The sequence below is a fragment of the Balaenoptera physalus genome, assembly GCF_965194825.1.
Source record: "Balaenoptera physalus genome assembly, chromosome: 14".
Lineage (NCBI taxonomy): Eukaryota > Metazoa > Chordata > Mammalia > Artiodactyla > Balaenopteridae > Balaenoptera > Balaenoptera physalus.
In genome coordinates, this window is record NC_138893.1 from 64,150,124 (window position 1) to 64,161,683 (window position 11,560).

General features: G+C 39.8%; 1 long non-coding RNA gene across 1 annotated transcript in view; it reads left to right on the forward strand.

Moving 5' to 3' along the window:
• The window catches only part of LOC309642428, a 577,545-nt gene that overhangs the window by 56,345 nt on the left and 509,640 nt on the right, over window positions 1-11,560 (forward strand). The gene's annotated exons all lie outside the window — the stretch shown is intronic.

Consider the following 11,560-nt stretch of genomic DNA (forward strand, 5'->3'; position numbering starts at 1 on the left):
CTCCTGCTTAGCTTCACCCTCATAAATTTAATAATTCACTTGGCAGGTACAGAGCAGATAGAGCTCAAAAAAAATGTTCAGGTTCTTGGAAGAGCCAGGAAAAAGACTCACTGATTTTTTATTAGCTTTTGTATCCTGACATTTAATTTGGGTAAGGGGATGACGCAGTAGTTCAGGATGCTCAGGCACCAGATATCTTTTTTTCAATTCTTCAATTTTTATTCTTCTTTCCTCTGTGAAATGACTCCAGTCTGTGAAATCCATTTAAGAGTCATGGATATCAACAGGTTGTTAAATGTGGCCAGTCAGTGGACCATAGAGCTGGGCTAGTGATGAGTAGGAACAGAGCATCAGCTTTGTGTTGGCCCTCGACATTCCTGGGGGTACATGCAACTGGTATCATACAGAGACTTGGTTTATATTATACAACAACACACACACACACACACACACACACACACACACACACACACACACACACTGTCTGGATCCAAATCTGTTATGTTTCTTACTAGCTGAGTAATCTTGGCATATTATTCAGCCTCCTAGTGTCTCGTTTTTTATTTTCAGAAATTGACATTTTCTCTCTCATTGTCTCTGAGGATTCAACAAGTAAACAGATGTAAAGTAGTTTAAAAAAGTGCCAGGCATATAAGAAGCTATCAGTGAATGTTAACTCATTAAAATTATTATCGTCACTCTCATGTAAAGATCTTTCATTTATAATTTTTCTGTATAGCCAAAAATTAATATTTTTGTTTTTTAATATTTTTTAAATAGGTGAGATGTTCACATGGTAAAAATCCACACAAAACTAAAATATATATAGCAAGAAGTTAAGTCTCCTTCCTATTTCTACCCCCATGTCCTTTTCTGCCTTCTCAGAGGTCACCTTTCTTTCATTTCTTAGGTATCTTCCAGAGATGTTGGGCTGGCCAAAAAGTTCGTTCGGGTTTTTGCACCATCTTACAGAAAGACCCGAACAAACTTTTTGGCCAATCCAATATCTGTATGTAACAATGAATTTACTTAAATCCTCTGCCTAGAATTTTAAAATATATTTTGAATAAAAATTGAAGATTATTTCCTCTAAGGGAAAATTAAATTGGCCTCATTTGGATTATGACTAATCAAAATAATAGTAATCATAATTTGAATAAGAGCTGTCTTTGCTATGTAGCAGGAACTCTTAGCAGGAACTCTGCTAAGTTCTAAACCAGAAGTACTTGATTTAGTACCTGCAACAACCTTCTGAGATGAGTATTATCACCATCCCCACTTGACACATGAAGAAACTGTCGCCAAGAGAGGCTAAATTTCTGAAGATCACTCAGCTAATAGGTGACAGAGCTGAGTTTTGAAACCTGTGCACTTAAAATTCAAGAAAGTTTCAGTAGAAGAAAGAAATCTACCTATCTCGGATTTCTTTTTTGGAAATAATTTTTGTATCTTCACTTTGATTTCTCTTACCTGTTAAATGTCTTGACCTGGGAGAAAGTACCCCCCAGTCTGGACTGCTCACGCAGCCTCTACTTCAGTTCATCCTGCACCTTGTCTATTATTCAGCCTTTTGAAAATTCCACTTTACCAGCCTGTAGTAGTTGGTAGTTAGTTCCCTGACCTATAGCATATAGTCCTATTCCTCCTTGAATTTGAGAATATTTTGACTTCCCAGAAGGCAGGGGCTGTGTCTATTTCATTTCCTATTCCCAGGGCTGAGGATATTTGCTGGCACATACTTGGCACTGAGCAAGTGATGGCTGAATGAATGCATGGATGCAGGCAGTGTTTGCCCATGAAGGGGACTTTGGATATCGTTTTCTAGGCTGTGGGTCCAGGAGAGCAATGGCAAATTCCCTGATGCTAGAGAATTGTAAATGTAAAATGGGAAATTCTGGTCCATGAAACACTTTAGCAAATCTCAGGGACCTAAAGCTCTAGTTATTATTACTTTCAGGGCATACTAGTGATGTAAAGCATGTACATGTGAGAGCATCTTCTCTGAGCCAGAAATGTCTTCTGATATGTCATGGAACAGTCTTCAGGAGTGTACTTTTGAGCAGAAGGCACTAAACATTGTCATGCTTATTGGATTTGTAGTGTCTCAGAATCATTTTGTCTTTCACCACCGAAAGACTGATCTCACTAAGCAAACTGAGTCAGAGCAGTTTCTTAGATCTGTTAGCATAATTTCTTATTTACTTTTGAGGAGGAAGTTTGGGTTTTCAGGAACTGGAGGAAAGCTAGACAGAGGGTTAGAGATGGAAGGATTTTTAAATGTGTTTCAGAAGTAAATGACAAGTGAAGAAATGATGGAAGAGGAGAAACTGTGTTCAGCTTCTGGCCTCTGTCTCCTCTCTGCTCTTCAGCCTCAGCACAGCCCTTTTGTACGCAGGAAAGCCCCTTGGTGCTCATGCAGTCCCTTCCTCCTCGCTATGAGAACTTGCCTTCAGACAGTTGCCTATAAAATTCCAGTATGCTTAAGTGTGATTGACCAGTAGTTACAAGGGCAAATACAAATGATAAATAAGACGCTTAATTCTCCCTGTTGAAAATAAGGGAAGAGACTTCCCACTCCTCCCTTTTCCTAGAGCATTTACTTTAGAAACCTTGTAATTTTAAGTTCTTTTTCCATCTCTTTGAAATGTATGTGAATCTTTTTAAAGCTAAATAAGCCTCTTGTCAAAAATGTCTGTCTCAAGGACCTGGGAACAATCTTTTTCAAATGTAGTCAATTAAGTTAGATAACACCCCAACTCCCCAGTTTCTGTGGGAGAGTAGGAGTCTATGTTCAGTGCACACTTCATTCCAAGTTGCAATGATACCTCCTTTCAAAAAGATGAGACGTTTACTTTTACTTTGGACAAAGCCAATTAATGAACACAGATATTACGGTGATTACCAGGTGAATATAGGATGAACTGTGTGACAAATGGTGCTGTTGAGTCCTCTTACTTAAGGACTAGTTATTGGTTGTCTTGAGCACATGTATGTAATGGGTTGTATCTGCCCAGTTACATAGAAGGGTGAATTTCCTTTCTGTCTTTGCAGTCTCTTCAGGGACTACCTGTAATGCTCATCACATTCTGGTTTAATGCTTATTCAGCAATACAATTGTTTTCTTTCTCTTTTACTTTTGTGGAGAGGTTTTCTGGGTTGGGAGGAGATTTTGTTTCAAATTTTATTTCCCTGACACAGTATACTGTGTGTTCAGAGGCAACTGTATTTTAACTGGGGCTAAGCTTTAAAGATTAAGACACGAATTACTTACTATAGAATTTCAAGCACCAGTAAACTGAAATGGGGAGTTTATTAGGAAGACTGGGACTAGACATGACCAAAGAATACCTGAAGCTCTACCCAAAAGCCAGTCTCTTAGAGGTGACAAGTGCTTTCCTGGGGGAAAACAACTGCCCTTCAGCATTTGACTCACATTTGGGGGACATCCACACTCTCCAAGCATTAAAAGAGAGCAACTCATCCTTGTCCATGGGCGTTTCTCTGGCCTGCAAATCCAACACTGTTGCCCCTTCTAAATTTAAATATTTTCATTAAGTAACAAAAGAAACACACATTAAAGATAACATATTTTTTGAGCAGCTCAAGTAGCTCTTTTACTGGGTCTCTTTCCAGCTTCCTCGACAATCTTTCCTTAGTTTTGGTGGCACTCAAAGAGTATATTGTAGTTTTCCTGGCTACTGGTGATATCATCCATTAGGTTTATGTGTCCCTGTGTCTTACAGAGACCGTGTCTTATTCATCTCTGTCCCCCAAACGTCTGGGCACATACCAGCTGCTCATTAAATACTTGGATAAACAAATAAATACATGAGGACTTCCAATGTACAAGGCATTATAAAACACAATGAGGAATACATAGATGATAAAAAATAGCTAACGATTCTTTAGTTTTTACATAGTTAATACTGAAAAAGCCTGACTCATGGGAGACTAGTATCAAACAGCTTTATTATCTCCCACTCCCACTTTGAAATCCTCTCTGTTGGGATATTTCTTCACCTACCCCATATCTTTCATGGCTATGACTTGGTAAGACAGAGTACTGAGTTATAATTACCATCTCCATTCTTATATTAGAATATATACCTTGAACTTGTTTTAACATTGAGGCTTCTCCTCCCCAGCTCAGGTCTGACAGAAAGGGGCATATTCTTAGTCAGGGAATGGGGGGTGATCAGCTTCTCTTACCTCACCTCACGTGAGATTTTACCTACTTGGGATTTTATTTGTATGGAGTTATGGGATGCCCTTGGACTGAGTTTCGTCTGGTCGTGCCTAACTTAGCAATTGGCAACTTAGTTGTTTTATTGGTTCAGGTAAAAACTTTGGAGTCATCCTTGACACCTATCTTTCTTCCATGTGCTACATCCAATTCTTCAGCAAATCCTTCAAAATACTCCCACATCCAGCCATTTCTCTTGCAAATGCCACCCTAGGGTCGCGTCCCCCTCACCTTTGTTTAAATTGCTGCACTGGTTTTCTACTTGTTCTCCCTGCGGATTCCACCCTCCATCTGTAAGGCTACTTTCCACATAGTACCCTGAGGGATCCTTTCAATATGCTAGATTTTATCATTTCATTCTTCTATCCTAATACTCCGAAGGTTTCCCATTCCTCTGAGTCATGGATGTTTAGGCCAGCTGATTTGAGAAGAGAAGGTACAACTGCTTCCTGTGACCCTGAATGTCTGTTTTTGTAGATAACAAGTATCCACAGAAAAAGGATTAGGAGGCTGTCGTTTCGCGGGTCAGCCCCTAGATGGCACTGTGGGCCCGCGCAGATTTCTGCCCTGTTTGCTTTCCCGGGAGCGCAGACAGCTCCGTCATTTCAAGCTGAACACCTTCCTTGGGGCAGCCTGGACTAAAACGGACTGAAGTGCCTGCTCTTTTTCGTTCTTTCCTCTTCTTCTCACTCCCATTTTTAAAAGGGAACAAATTGTAACGTAAAAGAAATAAATTGGGGAGATTCTGAAGGGGCTGGATTCTCTCAGAGAAACAGTTTTAAGTGTCTGCTGTTTGAGAATACAGAATAACCAGGATTCACACCCTGGAGGTTGGAGGATCCGGGAGGGGTGCGGCGGGGAGAGCACTGGAGCCCCCAGGAGCCTGGACTCCCTTGAGGGGGCTTGTGCGCGACCCGAGGGGTGCCTGACTAGAGGAGTTGGCAATTGGGGAAAGAAGTCCAAAAAGTTTCATCCCAATTCGTCACTTTTACAAAATGTCTTCTTTTCTCTGAGGCCGAGCTCCGGCGAGTGCAGAAGTTAGGGTTTGTCAGAAGGCGGTCTGAGGCGAGCAGAAGTGCGGTGGCGGCGGCGGGTTGAGGGAAGCCGCTCGTCGGCCTGGGGCTGACGAGGAACTGAGCCTGCGCACACGGGGCTGTGGGTAGGGGAGGGTCCCCTCAGGCGTCGGAGTGAAGGACGTGCGTGGAGGGCAGACGCGGCCCGGAGCCGTGTCCGAGGAGGAGCCGGCCGCCCTGAGGCCCGCGGGCCGCGCGCAGTGGGACGCTGCGCCCCCAGCTACCCGTGACGCCCGCGCGCTGAGGGAGGACCCGGCGGGGCGGCGCAGAGAGCGCGTGCGGCCCAGAGGACGCCCGGCCCCCTCGCCTCGCGAGGCCCACGCGGGAGAACCGCTGAGCCCTCCCGGGTCTGCAGGTGGCCCAGCCGGCTGCTGCGATGCTTCTTCAGGTGGGGCGGGGGACCGCAGGGACTCATGCACGTTTAGGACAGGAGACACACGAGCCGTTGGTTGTGTCCCGGGATGGAAACAGTCACCACAGCCCCTCGTCGCAGCTCTTTCGCTTTCTGTCGTTGTTTCTTGTGGAGGCTGGAGGGCTCCCTGAGTTTCCTATGGGTCGTGCCTGCTGTATGGTTTGCGCGACACAGAGAAAAATGAAATTGTGAGTTCCTTGTGAAAAATTTAAGAATTTCAAGGAGGTGGCAGCACAGCATTAAAACAGACTTGTCCTCACAAGTGTGACTTATGGGCCATGTGTGACCGCTCAGGTGTCACTCATCAAGCCCGTGACGCCAGCCTTGCCTCTGGGCGCCCCATTTTCCAGTGTTAAACCGGGGTATGCCTTTAGCTTCCTCTCTCTCCTACTTTCTTAAGCTTTCGGGACATTGTTGTTCTATCTTGGACCTATGGGGAGGGACTCTCAACAACTGGTGAAAAGAACCACTAACTTTGTAGCAAGCATGCTCCTAACCCCTTTTCATTCATGTTAATTTAATGTCTGCCTTGATATCTTTCAAAGGAGCTTGCTCAAAATCGAGCGTTTCTGAAGCCTAGGAACAGACGCTTTCTGTGTTGTTCTGAAACACGCTGGTAAGGAGGAGAATCCTCGGTATGGAAGAGCTCAGGAGAGGCCACAGTTGAACTCAGACACCAGGAGAGAGAGAGAGGCTTTGAATCTGCCTAAAAGCCATTCGATTTTTGATGGCAATGTGCAGGTATTTGGCTCTTTTTAATGCAAGGAGAAGATGTTAAGTTTCAAAAATGTTTTTTGCCTTTTGATTCAGGGTCTTCCAAATTGTTTCCTTTCTTCTTTTTGAATGAAATTAACTTTCTGTCATAAATCAATTGATTTACTCTTCCTTGGTTACAAAGGAATAAGCATAAGTTTCATTGCTATAAGCAATTTTTAGTAATCACACCACCTTCACACATAAGATTTCATTTATCCCTTGCAGCATCCCTGTGAGTAGACCGTCACCTTGCCATTTTCCAGAAGAATGGCAGAAGAATGGAGGCTCAAGAACATAAAGTGAATGACCCAAGGTCACACAGCCAGGAATAAGTGGGGACTTGAGGTTGGATTCTTAGGGCCTTGCAGATCCTTTGTTTCCAAATCTGTGCCTGTTCCACTGCATCAGATGCCTTTTCAACAAACAGTATCTTGTTATACAGATATGAAAGTTCAAGGGTTAATCCCTTGTTAGAGTCTCTACTTTTTTTGTAGCCAGAGATAGTTTCATAATAGATTAAAATAAAATTCAGTCAGCATTATCTTCCTCTTGAAAACATTCACTTAGTGGTCAGAGTGGGATAGTTTTGGCCTCATTTTCAGGATAGTTACCCATGAAGAAGTCCATGTTGAACTATATCAAAAGTATGCTCAACTGTGCCTTCTCCCATCAACCAACATTTGTTAAATATATACAAATCCTTTCTGTGTAAATATAAACAATTGTCTCAACAATTCATCACTGAACTCTTAAGTCTAGCATCATTTGTTGATATTTCAGAGATCTGGTTCCAATAAGTAAGATGATCTGTAAAATAACTAACATATAAGAGACCTTCAATTCATTTATCATTATTTCATACATTCACAAATATTTATTAATCCTGTATTTATCCCCTAGGTATTGTTAATATGACAGGAAAAAGCACAGGGCACATTCCTGCTCTCATGCAGCTTACATTCTAGTGAGGAATATGGAAGATAAACAGTTAATAAATGAATACATCAGAAAGTTATAATAAGGGCAATGAAGAAAAAGAAGAGATAGTAAGGATATAGAAGGGCATGGGAGTTGGGTGTCATTTTAGCTGAGGTGTTTTTACTGAGGTAACCATTGGATATACAGTAGACTCAAATGAATTGGGAGAATAATAAGTACATTTTAGTTATGATTCTTTCTTTCTGTCTTTTTGCATGTCAGGAGCATCTGACATAAAACCTTGTCACTCTTGATGGTGCCCTTTCTTCCCAGTCCAATACAATGTTTTCTCTATCATTGAATCTCTCTAATTTTGTTTTATGCATCTGCAAATGGGCTAATAATACCTCCTGAGCCTTCCTCTCAGAGTAGTTAAGAAGATCAGATGAGAAAATGTATGGGAGATGGTTTTACAATATTAAAAATACAGTAGACTCATAAGGGATAACCACCTCTTATAAATCTGCCTTTCCAATTGATCCTAAGTTGTTTTTTATTTGATTTTTTTTAGTGGTAGCCCATGTGGGGCTGAGCATGCTTGTAATATTTTTACTTTATCAGATTAGAGTCTAGATTTTGGTTAATAAATTTCATCTCACAATCTTGTCTTGATGATCGGCAGTGACTTTCTGTAGTACTATTGTGAACTAATGTTCTCCCACCATGCAGCCCATCATCATAAACAACACTTAAATACACTTGTCCACCACTCCTCATCTTCTATAGGTTATTTATACTGGGATTGAGGGAAAATGTGTCGATGTTTTTATTATGTCTGCTACTGCTAAAAAAGGAAAATCTTCTAGTAGTCTGCTGAATCTTCTTTAGATCATAGTGACCTGTCCAGAGGTGATAGAAATTGTTGTCTGTGTCTTCCTGTTATCAGTCTAGCTGCTTCATTACATACCAAGTTAATCCTCTGTTCTAATTCAGATTTTCCTGGTATCTCAGTAACTCCTTGGTAGACCTCTTACTTCCTCCTGGCAAGCCAGCTGACAAATGCCAGATATTGGCTTCCTTTGCTTTGTCCTTCAAATATGTGGCCAGATATTACCTCATGTGGCCATCTGATTCCATGTTTTGTGCACTTTTCAAAGACAGGAGTCTCAGGCACAGAAATTTTTCAGACATAAGTACATCTATATAGAAATTCTAAGTCTCACTGACTAGAGTAAAATATATGAATCAGATAATTAGAAACTTGAGAGTTGATTCAGATTACAACTAAAACATTAAACATCTCTTTATTGCAGATAAATATTTGCCAAATTTAAATCAGAAGATCATAGAATTATGAGAATCTTAACAATTCTCCTAATTGGGAAAGCAGTGATCCCTTTAATTCAGCCCGGAATTTCAGTTTTTCAGGACATGTTTAAGACAGCCAGGGGAAGTCTCTCCTTCTAAGCAAATTTAAGGGGAAGCTTATTTGTGCCTGTGCATGTTTTACTCAAATTTATGGATTTGGAATTTACAATATGAAACTGAAATAGCAAGGTAGGAACTAATAGCATGGAGAAGAGGAGCAGGTAACTTTATGGAGAGGGCCTCCTGGAGTCTGAATAATACAACCAGTTGTAGAGATCAAGTTCAACGTGAAATGGGGCTCTCAGGGACCAGCCTGTACAGGGTAGAGCTTTCAACTCAGATTGTTTGTGTTAACAGGTTTACTTTATTGTCCCTTGCATTGCAACATCTTTCTCTCAAGTTATTGATCTTTATATAGTTATTTGTTTTATAGTATTTTTGATATGAAAAGCTCCCCAAATTTGTCCTTAGAGACAAATAATTCATGGCTTCATGAACCTGTTCTAACACAGAGTCTTGTGCCTCTCCACAAGATGGGATTGAAGACCTTGGTATTCACAAGCAGTTCAGCAGGTTTTAGATATGGTTCTCCATTAAAATGTTCTGAATGCTTTTATTCTATTCAGCTTTGCTGACTCTGAAATCTAGAGATCTCAAGTTAAACAGGGACTCTACTTTTATATGGCTTGAAAGATGAGATCTGAATCGGTTGCTTATGACATCTGGGGTACATCTGAAAATCTGAAAAAGCTTTCACTGAAACAAAAATAGTGAACAAAAGGTAGCAGTCTAACTGACTGGTATGGGATGGTATTTTAATAAAACAAAATTTAAATTTAAGACTCCAAGTTAAAAGTGCACAAGGGTACAGTTGAAAAATGAAGGTGTGATTTGCAGTTGAGATGCATGGGCAACTTTATGTGTTTTCATTCAAGTTAAGTATCAAAGGGATACTTTATTTACTTAATGATAGATAATAGGTAATAGTTCTTTGAATATAACTGGATAGGTCAGCTAGTTGAGAAAAAGAAGATAATTTTTTTCTGTGAATATTCAAAAAGAAAATATTATTGAAGAGCATGTTTTGAAATCAAGTTAATTTAAGTGTTTTATTTTTAAAAAGAAGGCCAAAGCTATACTTAAATAATAGTTGGTTAGTTTCCTCCATCCAGTTTTTATGCTTTCTGTCTATAGTTGTTGTCAATTCCAAAGCTCAGTGTAGCAGTAGAAATATTGATAGAAGTAACTATGAAAACAGTGAAGTATGACTTCCTGTTCCTGCCTTCTACTGTTAAAGGGATCTTTTATAGCTTCTTGCTATTTCCTAGCTCACAGCCGGTGCTAGGGAAGTATAGCATTTGAGGTCAAAAACCATTTTGTCAGGCTAATAGGAATGATTTTCTCAAGAGTTTCCCTAAAGATGACAACGTTAGGTGAGAGAGGGCATGTTTTCAAAATGAGAGAGAATTCCTCACATGGGAAGATTCCTCAGGGAAGCTGGTAGGTGGAGATGAAAAGGAATATATCACATTTCTTAGTGACTAGCACTGGGAAGTAGGAGGAGGGTTGAAGTAATCTCTTGTTATCATTCCTTCAACTTCTATGATTTGATTAGTGAGAACCACAAGGAATTAACATTTAGAATAATATAAAACATTATATTTCCTAAGTATTGTTAATGAATGATTCTTTCCTTTCTCCCCATTGCTTTATTCTTACATCCTTTTCTTTCTGGCAAGGTTGCTTCTGAGCTGTTTAGTGGGTATAAACGCCAGAAACGCCTTATGGAAGAGTATTAAGTGAATAGCAATATTAGAAGGGTAAACAAATTAACACAGGCATGAAGAAAATGTCTCTTCTGAAAAATAAAGTAATATCAATATTTTAAAAATTAACTTCAAAATAAAAAATTAAAATGTATGTAAGCGCATTTGCATCAGTTAATGTTCAGTTTTGCAAGCTCTGCAGTAAAGCAGTTTTTTTTAAGAACCTTTTCTGCATTTTAGTATTTTATGTGCTAGTACTTGGTTTTCTCTTTGTAGGCCTAATAATGCAGTTATGAGAGATGCAGGAAATATCAAAGAAGGTGAATGTAAAAATATGCTTAATTTATATTAATTGATAGGAATTAATTATAAGTGTTTATTGGACATCTACTGTCATATGCTTTGGGAATAAAATATAAGATACAGCTCTTGTTCAAAGGTATCAACCACTTAGTTATGATTATAAACTTAAGGTTCAATGAACATAGAGAATCACTGAAAACAAGGTGGTTGGCCCTGACTGCAAGTCTATGTGGAGTTTAAAGAAGAGAAAAATCTTGAGTTGGAGTAGTCTTGGGTAGCTCAATATGTTGTTATCAGTGGTTTTTCTTTCACTTCCAGAAGGTAGGGAGACCTTTCCTTTCTAGGGCTAAGTCTTCTCTTCATCTCTTGCCTAAGACAGGAGAGTAGTTATTCAGAATCCTGAAGAGTTTTAGGAGGAGAAGGCAAAGGAGGTGCGTAAGATGAGGAGATTGTAGTAAGGAATTTCTGTACATCTGTAGGTGTTCTAAATTAATAAAGTCTGAATTAGAGGAATGGGAATAAAATTTAAATATTTTTTCATTTCCTTAAAGTAAATATAAAATTGTAATCTATTAACTAAGCAGTGTGACCGATCAAAGGTCCTATAGGTTTTACTTCAGTGTCAAGACCCGGTTTTCCACAGATGGTACATTTGACCTCAGTTGCTGTTTTAATACTTAAAAAGGGTTTTCTCCAAAATTTCTTCTTTTTTTTTTAAAAA